Genomic DNA, 17,542 nt, shown 5'->3' on the forward strand with positions numbered 1-17,542 from the left:
ACCAATTTGTATTCAATTGAAAACAGTCTATAATGGATTGGTTCTTTCCTCAAGAAACACGCTGGATGCATCCTCTGGTAGAGGTTTTTTATCCAAATCCTATGAATAAGGCTAAAAGTTTATTTAAAGTATTACAGCTAACACCTACCAATGGCCAGTTACAAGACTTGGTTTTGTCTCCACTCAAAAGAAGCCAGTCAGTGCTCGCGAAGTCACTAAGACCACATCCCTTGCTACTCAAGTGGCTCAAATTAACCAAATGGTGAAGAATATGTTTATGAGTCCTGACGTGCTAGTAGTCGAGCCTTTTAAATTTGTAACTGACACATCAGAAGTTGCCTGTGTTTATTATGAGGGAGATTATTTATTTGAAGACTGCTCAACCAATCTTGTTTCTATGAACTATGTGGGAAACAAAAAATACAACAACACTTACAATCCTAGGTGGAGTAATCATCCAAACTTCTCATGGAGTAACAGACAAAACAAACTCAAGCCTCAAGCACCGCAAGATCCACCTAGTTTTTCTGCATCCAATCATGATATCGCTAATCAAGGGAATAACCAACTGGAAAATATTTTTAAGTCCTTCGTACAAGAAACTAAATCATGAAGAATTGTTATGAACAAATGTACTAGTTTGAAAACAATTCATGAAACATTGTTATGAAAAGATGCACAAGTTTGAAAACCATTCCATGAAACATTGAAATGCGTTAGAAACATATTGAAAATGAAAAAATTGCATTGCTTCAGGTTGATATTAGAATACCAAAATATTGTAATCGAATACCACTTCAAAAACGTTTGAAAATTCAAAATTTGAATACCACTCTTTTATAAGTGAAAATCCTTCAATTTTTTCAATTGATATTCGGATACCATATATGGCATTTGAATACCATCAACACTAATATTCATATACCATATATGGTATTCGATTGCAACTAATCCATTTTTATTTTGTTTGAGAAATAATCGTACCAAAATATGATATTTTAATACCATCACTAATTGGGTAAAAGTTGACGTTTTAGTGAATTCTTTGATGCCTTTGAATACAATATGTTTAGGAAGATTATAGATGCAGTTTGATACATATTTCTGAGTATTTAATGTTATGTAGTGTGAATTGCAATGTACCTTTTATCATGATTATTTACTTGGTTCTTTCATTTGGTAATCTTCATCATTGATAAGCCTTTTAATTTCCACTTTTATTCGTTATATTATTTAATAAGTTTTTATCGTCATCAAAACCAAACTATGATAGATGATGAACATCTTCTTCACAGATGATATACAGGAAGACTATGAAGAAAATCATAATACAATTCTAGGAAAAATTTATCAAAAAAATTGATTCATGAAAACTCTCTCAATTATGGTTTAGCTTCCATCTGATGTGATCATGTAGGCATCAAAATCACAGAGTTAAAACCTGGTATGTATTGTATCACCATGGACAAACTCATAGACGTTAAAAGGATCCTTGAATAAAATCCTTGTATTTTTATAAACGTGTGGATTTTAGTTAAACCTTGGTCTCAGAACTACAACCGGCTGAATTTAGAATTTAACAAAGTCCCAATCTGGGCTCAACTTTGGGGAATTCAACAAAAAAAATCATATCTGAACTAATGGGATAAAAATATAGGTGCAAAAGTTGTCATAGTGCTTGAACCAAACCTTCATCTTTACCCCAAAAATGTGACTTTCATAAAAATCAAAGTTCTTTTCGATGTCAACAAACCTATATGGCTTATCTTTGATCGGATGAATTTTGGGGAAAAGTCAAGGAACAAATAGAAAAAAGTTTCGACAGAAACCCCATGAACTCTTCTAGTTATGGGATACAGAGTCCTATTTTGGAGGCTATGCTCAAACAACTTGGTAGGATGGCTATTTGAGACAACAAGGACCATATGCTACCAATAGTAGATAAAAAAATATAGCAACCAATAATTTTAAAGAGCATAAGAGAAAGTACATTGAAGAAAATTTAAGTTCCAACACAAACAACACATAATTTTAACATCACTAATTTGTTTAATGATATTATCTCCAAATGCAATTTAAATGATATTGGTTATATTGGCAATATATTTACTTGGGCTTCCAAGCTAGATTGAATAGATTTTTAGTTTCTAATAAAAGACTTGAAAGTTATAAAAAATATTCTAATCATCTTCTTCTCAGATACACGTTTGACCATTCACCTATCTTTCTTAGTTTCAGTAATGTTAATAGATACATGTACGTCAATCAGAACAGAATAGATACACGTTTGAAACAAAATATGGTTTATTGATGAGGAAAGCAAAGAACTTCACAAAATTTTGGATATCTATCAAAATTAATCTGGCCAGCTAATAAACTTAAACAAATCTACTATAACTTTTAGTGGCAAAATTAGTGAAGATACCAAAATAAATTGCAGCAAATGGGTTCCTATCAATACTAATGCCCTTATGGGAAATTACCTTGATCTTCCTATCAAGGTAGGAAGGTCTAATAAGGTGGAATTTAATTACATGATAGTTAGAGTTAGAAAAATAATCAATGGACGAAAGGAGAAGACTTTCTCCTATGTTGGAAAAGTCGTTCTCATAAAAGCGGTTGCTAAATCTATTTCTACTTATGCCATGAGTGTGTTCAAGTTCCCTAGCAATCTTTGAAATGAAATTTACATATTTATTAAAAACTATTGGTAGGGAGTTAAAAATAATGAGAGTAAAAATTACTTGAACACTTTGGACAAAATTTGTCAAGGGAAGAATGGGGGAGGCTTGGGTTTCCTAAGAATGAACATATTCAATGATGCACTTCTTTTTGGAGAATTATGGTCAACAAGGATTCTATAGTTTCTAAAATTATTAAGGCTAGGTAATTCCAAAATTCATCTATTCAATAAGTTAAAAGGAAAACCTAAAGAGAGCTGCATTTAGAAAAGCATGCTACAAACAAAAAAATAACCTTCGACAACGTTGTTGTTGGAAGGTGGTAGATCCATTAATGTGTGTCTCGATCTATGGAGTCTATATCAAGGGTGGTTTAAAGTACTAACTTATAAGCATTGGAACTGCAATGTACTTTGGGCTAGGGATCTAATTGAACGAAGATCCAATCAATAGAATTTGAAGTTCATTGATGAGATATTCATCCCCTATGATAAAGACCGAATTGTCCATATCTCTTTAGACAATCTAGATAGGAAAGATACTATCATGTGGATAGCTTCAAGAGATGACAATTATCCATTCATAATTGGGTATCATCATTTCTACAATCAGTATATTAAGATCACCCTTAGTGATAACTAATTATATATATATATATATATATATATATATATATATATATATATATATATATATATATATATATATATATATATATATATATATATATATATATATATATATATATATATGTATTCTAGCCTTTAATACTTGTTTCTATCTTATTATTAGGTAGACCGTTAGAGTAGTTTAAAATCATTTTTTTTGTTTTAAGTAAGTTTGTCGATAGCATAATAAGTGTTCTCATTTATGAGTTTTTATATGTTTGTTAGATGTCTAGGATGGATTTCTGATAACCCCGACTATCAACTAAGTGTACAATGTAATGGAGGTCACAAAGAGTGGATGTTCATTGCTCTAGCGCATACGTGACAACAACCTGAGAATTTGAGTGCATTTGAGATAGAAACAAAAATGGATAAGAACGAGAAATAAAAGACAAACGATTACAAACAATACAGTCACTACATCTAGTGGCTAGTCCCCTTTGCACAACTGGTTTGCAACTAGACACTTTGTCCCCTACATGTGTCGTGTACATTTCCTGGTACTGCTACGAGAGGAAGAAATAAAGGGAATATGTTAATTCTCTTGGGAAAAAAGTGATGGATAACCAAGAAGCCTATGATCCAATACCTCACGGAACTCTAGAGGAGGCTGGCTATAAAAGGATCCTTTGAACGTAATGAAAGTGAGGTTCAGACTCAGTGGGAAACACTTGGTAGAAATTGATGCGAAAGTAAGCTGAATCAAGTTTGGAGAATTTCTCTTCTCTTCTTCTCAAGTATGAGAGACCAGTATCTGGCGTGATAGAACCTGCGTCTTACTGATTAAAGATTTAAATAATACTAAGAAGTTACCCTTAGGTTTACATTTTTTTTATCACGTGTTTAAGAATGTTTAGCTTAGGAGTCATTGTTAATGTATGTACTGAGCTCATTATGAGTTAAACTATTTTATGTTAAGTAACGTAAAGTTAATATGACTTAACATTTTGTGTTATTTGATGTAATGATAGTGGATGATTTTATCATGCATTTTACTATTATAAATCTGATTCTTTGGTTGATCTTCTTAGAAAAATATAAAAGCTTGTTGGTGTGACGAATCCATTAACAAGTGGAACTTATGATAAATAAGATTGAAAATAATAGGATATGCATATTCACTAGAATATATACTTTAGGCATAAAGATCTACAATCATAGGAGAAATTTGGAAAGAACTCAGACATGCATTAAAGTTAATCGCGAGGCTTAGGAGTTTGTCCCCTTGCTTTCTTGCATGTGTTTTTGATGTTGTAGGAATACATCATAAGATCACATTCCGACCATATCTGACACGACATATCACATCATATTCACACAATAGATAAGTTATATTGAGGGATTATTGCCCAACATATTCTCCATTACCGATTTCACTTACTTAAACTAAACTTAGCACTAGCATTGTTTACTTAAAAGTTAAACTTGTGACAACCATCAATTATTGTTATTTTTTCTCTTGCTCATTCATAAAAGATAGTGTTGCAAATCAATCTAAGTTATTACACTCCATGTGGGAACGATATTCTTACTTTTTATCATTTAATATTATGGACCGTGTATACTTGCGCATTATATAGTTTAAATTCACAATAAGTTTTTGGATTTGTTGTCGGAGAGTGTGTCAATAACATTTTGATTTTGTATAAAATATTTTTTCTTTTTTTGAAAAGAGCATTTGAGCTTCTGACGTTTTTTGTAATCTGGTGACGCAACAGGTGCTTACCTGCTGCATGCGTAGGTTGCTGACTCTAGTATATAGAGGAGATTCTAAGCCAAAAAGAACACTCAGATTACTAAATATATTTCAAGCTACTGGTCACTTACTAGTAAGTCTTCCTCCTGTTCTTGTCTTTGGTAAGTTTGAAGGATACTTTGAAGAAGAACCAATTGAAGAGGAAAGATTCATGACAGATAATGACATTATTGGAATTTCCAATGATATGGCAAGAGACATAAGTTACTATGATGTGTTTGATCTCAATTCCATGAATACAGGGATTATACGACCAAATATCACAATGACACGGTTTGAATTCAAGTCAATGATGTTTCAAATGTTAAAAGCAATAGGCCAATATTCAGGAGTTGTCAATGAAGATCCACATTTGCACTTGAGGCACTTTTTTGAATTAGCTAGCAACTTCAAAATAACTAGAATTATTAATGATGATTTCAGACTTAAGTTGTTTTTTTACTCTTTAATGGATAGAGCCAAACGCTGGCTAGATTCTTTAGAGCCCATTTCCATAGCCACATGAAATGCTTTAACTGGAAACTTTTTACCTAAGTACTTCCCTACTCTCAAGATTGCCAAGATTAGAAATTAGATTACTTTATTTAAACAAGGAGATGATGAGCATTTGTTTGATAATTAGGACAAATTCAAGGAGTTGTTAAGGTAATGTCCTCACCACGGGATACCAATTTGTATTCAATTGAAAACAGTCTATAATGGATTGGTTCTTTCCTCAAGAAACACGCTGGATGCATCCTCTGGTAGAGGTTTTTTATCCAAATCCTATGAATAAGGCTAAAATTTTATTTAAAGTATTACAGCTAACACCTACCAATGGCCAGTTACAAGACTTGGTTTTGTCTCCACTCAAAAGAAGCCAGTTGGTGTTCGCGAAGTCACTAAGACCACATCCCTTGCTACTCAAGTGGCTCAAATTAACCAAATGGTGAAGAATATGTTTATGAGTCCTGACGTGCTAGTAGTCGAGCCTTTTAAATTTGTAACTGACACATCAGAAGTTGCCTGTGTTTATTATGAGGGAGATAATTTATTTGAAGACTGCTCAACCAATCTTGTTTCTATGAACTATGTGGGAAACAAAAAATACAACAACACTTACAATCCTAGGTGGAGTAATCATCCAAACTTCTCATGGAGTAACAGACAAAACCAACTCAAGCCTCAAGCACCTCAAGATCCACCTAGTTTTTCTGCATCCAATCATGATATCGCTAATCAAGGGAATAACCAACTGGAAAATATTTTTAAGTCCTTCGTACAAGAAACTAATTCATGAAGAATTGTTATGAACAAATGTACTAGTTTGAAAACAATTCATGAAACATTGTTATGAAAAGATGCACAAGTTTGAAAACCATTCTATGAAACATTGAAATGTGTTAGAAACATATTGAAAATGAAAAAATTGCATTGCTTCAGGTTGATATTAGAATACCAAAATATTGTAATCGAATACCACTTCAAAAACGTTTGAAAATTCAAAATTTGAATACCACTCTTTTATAAGTGAAAATTCTTCAATTTTTTCAATTGATATTCGGATACCATATATGGTATTTGAATACCATCAGCACTAATATTCATATACCATATATGGTATTCGATTGCAACTAATCCATTTTTATTTTGTTTGAGAAATAATCGTACCAAAATATGATATTTTAGTACCATCACTAATTGGGTAAATGTTGACGTTTTAGTGAATTCTTTGATGCCTTTGAATACAATATGTTTAGGAAGATTATAGATGCAGTTTGATACATATTTATGAGTATTTAATGTTATGTAGTGTGAATTGTAATGTACCTTTTATCATGATTATTTACTTGGTTCTTTCATTTGGTAATCTTCATCATTGATAAGCCTTTTACTTTCCACTTTTATTCTTTATATTATTTAAAATAAGTTTTTATCCTCATCAAAAGCAAACTATGATAGATGATGAACATCTTCTTCACAGATGATATACAGGAAGACTATGAAGAAAATCATAATACAATTCTAAGAAAAAATTTATCAAAAAAATCGATTCATGAAAACTCTCTCAATTATGGTTTAGCTTCCATCTGGTGTGATCATGTAGGCCTCAAAATCACAGAGTTAAAACCTGGTATGTATTGTATCACCATGGACAAACTCATAGATGTTAAAAGGATCCTTGAATAAAATCCTTGTATTTTTATAAACGTGTGGATTTTAGTTAAACCTTGGTCTCAGAACTACAACCGGCTGAATCTAGAATTTAACAAAGTCCCAATTTGGGCTCAACTTTGGGGAATTCAACAAAAAAGAATCATATCTGAACTAATGGGATAAAAAAATAGGTGCAAAAGTTGTCACAGTGCTTGAACCAAACCTTCATCTTTACCCCAAAAATGTGACTTTCATAAAAATCAAAGTTCTTTTCGATGTCAACAAACCTATATGGCTTAGCTTTGATCGGATGAATTTTGGGGGAAAGTCAAGGAACAAATAGAAAAAAGTTTCGACAGAAACCCCATGAACTCTTCTAGTTATGGGATACAGAGTCCTATTTTGGAGGCTATGCTCAGACAACTTGGTAGGATGGCTATTTGAGACAACAAGGACCATATGCTACCAATAGTAGATAAAAAAATATAACAACCAATAATTTTAAAGAGCATAAGAGAAAGTACATTGAAGAAAATTTAAATTCCAACACAAACAACACATAATTTTAACATCACTAATTTGTTTAATGATATTATCTCCAAATGCAATTTAAATGATATTGGTTATATTGGCAATATATTTACTTGGGCTTCCAAGCTAGATTGAATAGATTTTTAGTTTCTAATAAATGACTTGAAAGTTATAAAAAATATTCTAATCATCTTCTTCTCAGATACACGTTTGACCATTCACCTATCTTTCTTAGTTTCAGTAATGTTAATAGATACATGTACGTCAATCAGAACAGAATAGATACACGTTTGAAACAAAATATGGTTTATTGATGAGGAAAGCAAAGAATTTCACAAAATTTTGGATATCTATCAAAATTAATCTGGCCAGCTAATAAACTTAAACAAATCTACTATAACTTTTAGTGGCAAAATTAGTGAAGATACCAAAATAAATTGCAGCAAATGGGTTCCTATCAATACTAATGCCCTTATGGGAAATTACCTTGATCTTCCTATCAAGGTAGGAAGGTCTAATAAGGTGGAATTTAATTACATGATAGTTAGAGTTCGAAAAATAATCAATGGACGAAAGGAGAAGACTTTCTCCTATGTTGGAAAAGTCGTTCTCATAAAAGCGGTTGCTAAATCTATTTCTACTTATGCCATGAGTGTGTTCAAGTTCCCTAGCAATCTTTGAAATGAAATTTACATATTTATTAGAAACTATTGGTAGGGACTTAAAAATAATGAGAGTAAAAATTACTAGAACACTTTGGACAAAATTTGTCAAGGGAAGAATGGGGGAGGCTTGGGTTTCATAAGAATGAACATATTCAATGATGCACTTCTTTCTGGAGAATTATGGTCAACAAGGATTCTATAGTTTCTAAAATTATGAAAGCTAGGTAATTCCAAAATTCATCTATTCAATAAGTTAAAAGGAAAACCTAAAGAGAGCTGCATTTAGAAAAGCATGCTACAAACAAAAAAATAACCTTCGACAATGTTGTTGCTGGAAGGTGGTAGATCCATTAATGTGTGTCTCGATCTATGGAGTCTATATCAAGGATGGTTTAAAGTACTAACTTAGAAGCATTGGAACTGCAATGTACTTTGGGTTAGGGATCTAATTGATCGAAGATCCAATGAATAGAATTTGAAGTTCATTGATAAGCTATTCATCCCCTATGATAAAGACAGAATTATCCATATCTCTTTAGACAATCTAGATAGGAAAGATACTATCATGTGGATAGCTTCAAGAGATGACAATTATCCATTCAGAATTGGGTATCATCATTTCTACATTCAGTAAATTAAGATCACCCTTAGTGATAACTAATATATATATATATATATATATATATATATATATATATATATATATATATATATATATATATATATATATATATATATATATATATATATATATATATATATATATATATGTGTGTGTGTGTGTGTGTGTGTGTGTGTGTGTGTGTGTGTATTCTAGCCTTTAATACTTGTTTCTATCTTATTATTAGGTAGACCGTTAGAGTAGTTTAAAATCATTTTTTTTGTTTTAAGTAAGTTTGTCGATAGCATAATAAGTGTTCTCATTTATGAGTTTTTATATGTTTGTTAGATGTGTAGGATGGATTTCTGATAACCCCGACTATCAACTAAGTGTACAATGTAATGGAGGTCACAAAGAGTGGATGTTCATGGCTCTAGCGCATACGTGACATCAACCTGAGAATTTGAGTGCATTTGAGATAGAAACAAGAATGGATAAGAACGAGAAATAAAAGACAAATGACAACAAACAATACAGTCACTACATCTAGTGGCTATTCCCCTTTGCACAACTGGTCTGCAACTAGACACTTTGTCCCCTACATGTGTCGTGTACATTTTCTTGTACTGCTACGAGAGGAAGAAATAAAGGGAATATGTTAATTCTATTGGGAAAAAAGTGATGGATAACCAAGAAGCCTATGATCCAATACCTCACGGAACTCTAGAGGAGGCTGGCTATAAAAGGATCCTTTGAACGTAATGAAAGTGAGGTTCAGACTCAGTGGGAAACACTTGGTAGAAATTGATGCGAAAGTAAGCTGAATCAAGTTTGGAGAATTTCTCTTCTCTTCTTCTCAAGTATGAGACACCAGTATCTGGCGTGATAGAACCTGCGTCTTACGGATTGAAGATTTAAATAATACTAAGAAGTTACCCTTAGGTTTACATTTTTTTATCACGTGTTTAAGAATGTTTAGCTTTGGAGTCATTGTTAATGTATGTATTGAGCTCATTATGAGTTAAACTATTTTATGTTAAGTAACGTAAAGTTAATATGACTTAACATTTTGTGTTATTTGATGTAATGATAGTGGATGATTTTATCATGCATTTTACTATTATAAATCTGATTCTTTGGTTGATCTTCTTAGAAAAATATAAAAGCTTGTTGGTGTGACGAATCCATTAACAAGTGGAACTTATGATAAATAAGATTGAAAATAATAGGATATGCATATTCACTAGAATATATACTTTAGGCATAAAGATCTACAATCATAGGATAAATTTGGAAAGAACTCAGACATGCATTAAAGTTAATCGCGAGGCTTAAGAGTTTGTCCCCTTGCTTTCTTGCATGTGTTTTTGATGTTGTAGGAATACATCACAAGATCACATTCCGACCATATCTGACACGACATATCACATCATATTCACACAATATATAAGTTATATTGATGGATTATTTCCCAACATATTCTCCATTATCGATTTCACTTACTTAAACTAAACTTAGCACTATCATTGTTTACTTAAAAGTTAAACTTGTGACAACCATCAATTATTGTTATTTTTTCTCTTGGTCATTCATAAAAGATAGTTTTGCAAATCAATCTAAGTTATTACACTCCATGTGGGAACGATATTCTTACTTTTTATCATTTAATATTATGGACCATGTATACTTGCGCATTATATAGTTTAAATTCACAATAAGTTTTGGGATTTGTTATCGGAGAGTGTGTCAATAACATTTTGATTTTGTATAAATATTTTTTCTTTTTTTGAAAAGAGCATTTGAGCTTTTGACGTTTTCTATAATCTGGTGACGCAACAGGTGCTTACCTGCTGCATGCGTAGGTTGCTGACTCTAGTATATAGAGGAGATTCTAAGCCAAAAAGAACACTCAGATTACTAAATATATTTCAAGCTACTGGTCACTTACTAGTAAGTCTTCCTCCTGTTCTTGTTTTTGGTAAGTTTGAAGGATACTTTGAAGAAGAACCAGTTGAAGAGGAAAGATTCATGACAGATAATGACATTATTGGAATTTCCAATGATATGGCAAGAGACATAAGTTACTATGATGTGTTTGATCTCAATTCAATGAATACAGGGGTTATACGACCAAGTATCACAATGACACAGTTTGAATTCAAGTCAATGATGTTTCAAATGTTAAAAGCAATAGGCCAATATTCAGGAGTTGTCAATGAAGATCCACATTTGCACTTGAGGCACTTTTTGGAATTAGCTAGCAACTTCAAAATAACTAGAATTATTAATGATGATTTCAGACTTAAGTTGTTTTCATACTCTCTAATGGATAGAGCCAAACGCTGGCTAGATTCTTTATAGCCCATTTCCATAGCCACATGAAATGCTTTAACTGGAAACTTTTTACCTAAGTACTTCCCTACTCTCAAGAATGCCAAGATGAGAAATTAGATTACTTTATTTAAACAAGGAGATGATGAGTATTTGTTTGATAATTAGGACAAATTCAAGGAGTTGTTAAGGCAATGTCCTCACCACGGGATACCAATTTGTATTCAATTGGAAACATTCAATAATGGATTGGTTCCTTCCTCAAGAAACACGCTGGATGCATCCTCTGGTAGAGGTTTTTTTATCCAAATCCTATGAATAAGGCTAAAAGTTTATTTAAAGTATTACAGCTAACACCTACCAATGGCCAGTTACAAGACTTGGTTTTGTCTCCACTCAAAAGAAGCCAATTGGTGCTCGCGAAGTCACTAAGACCACATCCCTTGCTACTCAAGTGTCTCAAATTAACCAAATGGTGAAGAATATGTTTATGAGTCCTGACGTGCTAGTAGTCGAGCCTTTTAAAGTTGTAACTGACACATCAGAAGTTGCCTGTGTTTATTGTGAGGGAGATTATTTATTTGAAGACTGCTCAACCAATCTTGTTTCTATGAACTATGTGGAAAACAAAAAATACAACACTTACAATCCTACGTGGAGTTATCATCCAAACTTCTCATGGAGTAACAGACAAAACCAACTCAAGCCTCAAGCACCTCAAGATCCACCTAGTTTTTCTGCATCCAATCATGATATCGCTAATCAAGGGAATAACCAACTGGAAAATATTTGTAAGTCCTTCGTACAAGAAACTAATTCATGAAGAATTGTTATGAACAAATGTACTAGTTTGAAAACAATTCATGAAACATTGTTATGAAAAGATGCACAAGTTTGAAAACCATTCTATGAGACATTGAAATGTGTTAGAAACATATTGAAAATGAAAAAATTGCATTGCTTCAGGTTGATATTAGAATACCAAAATATTGTAATTGAATACCACTTCAAAAACGTTTGAAAATTCAAAATTTGAAAACCACTCTTTTATAAGTGAAAATTCTTCAATTTTTTCAACTGATATTCGGATACCATATATGGCATTTGAATACCATCAGCACTAATATTCATATACCATATATGGTATTCCATTGCAACTAATCCAATTTTTATTTTGTTTGAGAAATAATCGTACCAAAATATGATATTTTAATACCATCACTAATTGGGTAAAAGTTGACGTTTTAGTGAATTCTTTGATGCCTTTGAATACAATATGTTTAGGAAGATTATAGATGCAGTTTGATACATATTTCTGAGTATTCAATGTTATGAAGTGTGAATTGTAATGTACCTTTTATCATGATTATTTACTTGGTTCTTTCATTTGGTAATCTTCATCATTGATAAGCCTTTTAATTTCCACTTTTATTCGTTATATTATTTAATAAGTTTTTATCGTCATCAAAACCAAACTATGATAGATGATGAACATCTTCTTCACAGATGATATACAGGAAGACTATGAAGAAAATCATAATACAATTCTAAGAAATTTTTTATCAAAAAATCGATTTATGAAAACTCTCTCAATTATGGTTTAGCTTCCATCTGTTGTGATCATGTAGGCATCAAAATCACAGAGTTAAAACCTGGTATGTATTGTATCACCATGGACAAACTCATAGACGTTAAAAGGATCCTTGAATAAAATCCTTGTATTTTTATAAACGTGTGGATTTTAGTTAAACCTTGGTCTCAGAACTACAACCAGCTGAATTTAGAATTTAACAAAGTCCCAATTTGGGCTCAACTTTGGGGAATTCAACAAAAAAAATCATATCTGAACTAATGGGATAAAAAAATAGGTGCAAAAGTTGTCACAGTGCTTGAACCAAACCTTCATCTTTACCCCAAAAATGTGACTTTCATAAAAATCAAAGTTCTTTTCGATGTCAACAAACCTATATGGCTTAGCTTAGATCGGATGAATTTTGGGGGAAAGTCAAGGAACAAATAGAAAAAAGTTTCGACAGAAACCCCATGAACTCTTCTAGTTATGGGATACAGAGTCCTATTTTGGAGGCTATGCTCAAACAACTTGGTAGGATGGCTATTTGAGACAACAAGGACCATATGCTACCAATAGTAGATAAACAAATATAGCAACCAATAATTTTAAAGAGCATAAGAGAAAGTACATTGAAGAAAATTTAAATTCCAACACAAACAACACATAAGTTTAACATCACTAATTTGTTTAATGATATTATCTCCAAACGCAATTTAAATGATATTGGTTATATTGGCAATATATTTACTTGGGCTTCCAAGCTAGATTGAATAGATTTTTAGTTTCTAATAAATGACTTGAAAGTTATAAAAAATATTCTAATCATCTTCTTGTCAGATACACGTTTGACCATTCACCTATCTTTCTTAGTTTCAGTAATGTTAATAGATACATGTACGTCAATCAGAACAGAATAGATACACGGTTGAAACAAAATATGGTTTATTGATGAGGAAAGCAAAGAACTTCACAAAATTCTGGATATCTATCAAAATTAATTTGGCCAGCTAATAAACTTAAACAAATCTACTATGACTTTTAGTGGCAAAATTAGTGAAGATACGTAAAATAAATTGCAGCAAATGGTTCCTATCAATACTAATGCCCTTATGGGAAATTACCTTGATCTTCCTATCAAGGTAGGAAGGTCTAATAAGGTGGAATTTAATTACATGATAGTTAGAGTTAGAAAAATAATCAATGGACGAAAGGAGAAGACTTTCTCCTATGTTGGAAAAGAAGTTCTCATAAAAGCGGTTGCTAAATCTATTTCTACTTATGCCATGAGTGTGTTCAAGTTCCCTAGCAATCTTTGAAATGAAATTTACATATTTATTAGAAACTATTGGTAGGGAGTTAAAAATAATGAGAGTAAAAATTACTAGAACACTTTGGACAAAATTTGTCAAGGGAAGAATGAGGGAGGCTTGGGTTTCATAAGAATGAACATATTCAATGATGCACTTCTTTCTAAAGAATTAAGGTCAACAAGGATTCTATAGTTTCTAAAATTATGAAGGCAAGGTAATTCCAAAATTCATCTATTCAATAAGTTAAAAGGAAAACCTAAAGAGAGCTGCATTTAGAAAAGCATGCTACAAACAAAAAAATAACCTTCGACAATGTTGTTGTCGGAATGTGGTAGATCCATTAATGTGTGTCTCGATCTATGGAGTCTATATCAAGGGTGGTTTAAAGTACTAACTTAGAAGCATTGGAACTGCAATGTACTTTGGGTTAGGGATCTAATTGATCGAAGATCCAATCAATAGAATTTGAAGTTCGTTGAGGAGATATTCATCCCCTATGATAAAGACAAAATTATCCATATCTCTTTAGACAATCTAGATAGGAAAGATACTATCATGTGGATAGCTTCAAGAGATGACAATTATCCATTCAGAATTGGGTATCATCATTTCTACACTCAGTATATTAAGATCACCCTTAGTGATATATATATATATATATATATATATATATATATATATATATATATATATATATATATATATATATATATATATATATATATATATATATATATGTATTCTAGCCTTTAATACTTGTTTCTATCTTATTATAGGTAGACCGTTAGAGTAGTTTAAAATCTTTTTTTTTTGTTTTAAGTAAGTTTGTCGATAGCATAATAAGTGTTCTCATTTATGAGTTTTTATATGTTTGTTTGATGTGTAGGATGGATTTCTGATAACCCCGACTATCAACTAAGTGTACAATGTAATGGAGGTCACAAAGAGTGGATGTTCATGGCTCTAGTGCATAAGTGACATCAACCTGAGAATTGGAGTGCATTTGAGATAGAAACAAGAATGGATAAGAACGAGAAATTAAAGACAAACGACTACAAACAATACAGTCACTACATCTAGTGGCTACTCCCCTTTGCACAACTGGTCTGCAACTAGACACTTTGTCTCCTACATGTGTCGTGTACATTTCCTGGTACTGCTACGAGAGGAAGAAATAAAGGCAATATGTTAATTCTCTTGGGACAAAAGTGATGGATAACCAAGAAGCCTATGATCCAATACCTCACGGAACTCTAGAGGAGGCTGGCTATAAAAGGATCCTTTGAACGTAATGAAAGTGAGGTTCAGACTCAGTGGGAAACACTTGGTAGAAATTGATGCGAAAGTAAGTTGAATCAAGTTTGGAGAATTTCTCTTCTCTTCTTCTCAAGTATGAGACACCAGTATCTAGCGTGATAGAACCTGCGTCTTACTGATTGAAGATTTAAACAATACTAAGAAGTTACCCTTAGGTTTACATTTTTTTATCACGTGTTTAAGAATGTTTAGCTTTGGAGTCATTGTTAATGTATGTACTGAGCTCATTATGAGTTAAACTATTTTATGTTAAGTAACGTAAAGTTAATATGACTTAACATTTTGTGTTATTTGATGTAATGATAGTGGATGATTTTATCATGCATTTTACTATTATAAATCTGATTCTTTGGTTGATCTTCTTAGAAAAATATAAAAGCTTGTTGGTGTGACGAATCCATTAACAAGTGGAACTCATGATAAATAAGATTGAAAATAATAGGATATGCATATTCACTAGAATATATACTTTAGGCATAAAGATCTACAATCATAGGAGAAATTTGGAAAGAACTCAGACATGCATTAAAGTTAATCGCGAGGCTTAGGAGTTTGTCCCCTTGCTTTCTTGCATGTGTTTTTGATGTTGTAGGAATACATCATAAGATCACATTCCGACCATATCTTACACGACATATCACATCATATTCACACAATAGATAAGTTATATTGATGGATTATTGCCCAACATATTCTCCATTACCGATTTCACTTACTTAAACTAAACTTAGCACTATCATTGTTTACTTAAAAGTTAAACTTGTGACAACCATCAATTATTGTTATTTTTTCTCTTGCTCATTCATAAAAGATAGTGTTGCAAATCAATCTAAGTTATTACACTCCATGTGGGAACGATATTCTTACTTTTTATCATTTAATATTATGGACCGTGTATACTTGCACATTATATAGTTTAAATTCACAATAAGTTTTTGGATTTGTTGTCGGAGAGTGTGTCAATAACATTTTGATTTTGTATAAAATATTTTTTCTTTTTTTGAAAAGAGAATTTGAGCTTCTGACGTTTTCTGTAATCTGGTGACGCAACAGGTGCTTACCTGCTACATGCGTAGGTTGCTGACTCTAGTATATAGAGGAGATTCTAAGCCAAAAAGAACACTCAGATTACTAAATATATTTCAAGCTACTGGTCACTTACTAGTAAGTCTTCCTCCTGTTCTTGTCTTTGGTAAGTTCGAAGGATACTTTGAAGAAGAACCAATTGAAGAGGAAAGATTCATGATAGATAATGACATTATTGGAATTTCCAATGATATGGCAAGAGACATAAGTTACTATGATGTGTTTGATCTCAATTCCATGAATACAGGGGTTATACGACCAAATATCACAATGACACAGTTTGAATTCAAGTCATTGATGTTTCAAATGTTACAAGCAATAGGCCAATATTCAGGAGTTGTCAATGAAGATCCACATTTGCACTTGAGGCACTTTTTGGAATTAGCTAGCAACTTCCAAATAACTAGAATTATTAATGATGATTTCAGACTTAAGTTATTTTCATACTCTCTAATGGATAGAGCCAAACACTGGCTAGATTCTTTAGAGCCCATTTCCATAGCCACATGAAATGCTTTAACTGGAAACTTTTTACCTAAGTACTTCCCTACTCTCAAGAATGCCAAGATGAGAAATTAGATTACTTTATTTAAACAAGGAGATGATGAGTATTTGTTTGATAATTAGGACAAATTCAAGGAGTTGTTAAGGCAATGTCCTCACCACGGGATACCAATTTGTATTCAATTGGAAACATTCTAATATGGATTGGTTCCTTCCTCAAGAAACACGCTGGATGCATCCTCTGGTAGAGGTTTTTTATCCAAATCCTATGAATAAGGCTAAAAGTTTATTTAAAGTATTACAGCTAACACCTACCAATGGCCAGTTACAAGACTTGGTTTTGTCTCCACTCAAAAGAAGCCAGTTGGTGCTCGCGAAGTTAC

At 32.1% G+C, this 17,542-nt stretch overlaps 3 non-coding genes across 3 annotated transcripts; all 3 read right to left on the reverse strand.

Annotated features, from left to right (window-relative positions):
* Nucleotides 1–5,664: 5,664 nt before the first annotated feature.
* On the reverse strand, nucleotides 5,665–5,771 carry LOC127099138 (small nucleolar RNA R71). The gene has a single exon (XR_007793687.1). It is a non-coding gene; the product is annotated as a small nucleolar RNA R71 (small nucleolar RNA).
* A 5,703-nt stretch (nucleotides 5,772–11,474) lies between these two features.
* LOC127098981 (small nucleolar RNA R71) lies at nucleotides 11,475–11,581 on the reverse strand. The gene has a single exon (XR_007793657.1). It is a non-coding gene; the product is annotated as a small nucleolar RNA R71 (small nucleolar RNA).
* A 5,638-nt stretch (nucleotides 11,582–17,219) lies between these two features.
* LOC127098982 (small nucleolar RNA R71) lies at nucleotides 17,220–17,326 on the reverse strand. The gene has a single exon (XR_007793658.1). It is a non-coding gene; the product is annotated as a small nucleolar RNA R71 (small nucleolar RNA).
* Nucleotides 17,327–17,542: the final 216 nt, after the last annotated feature.

The sequence above is a fragment of the Lathyrus oleraceus genome, chromosome 6 (genome assembly GCF_024323335.1).
Source record: "Lathyrus oleraceus cultivar Zhongwan6 chromosome 6, CAAS_Psat_ZW6_1.0, whole genome shotgun sequence".
Lineage (NCBI taxonomy): Eukaryota > Viridiplantae > Streptophyta > Magnoliopsida > Fabales > Fabaceae > Lathyrus > Lathyrus oleraceus.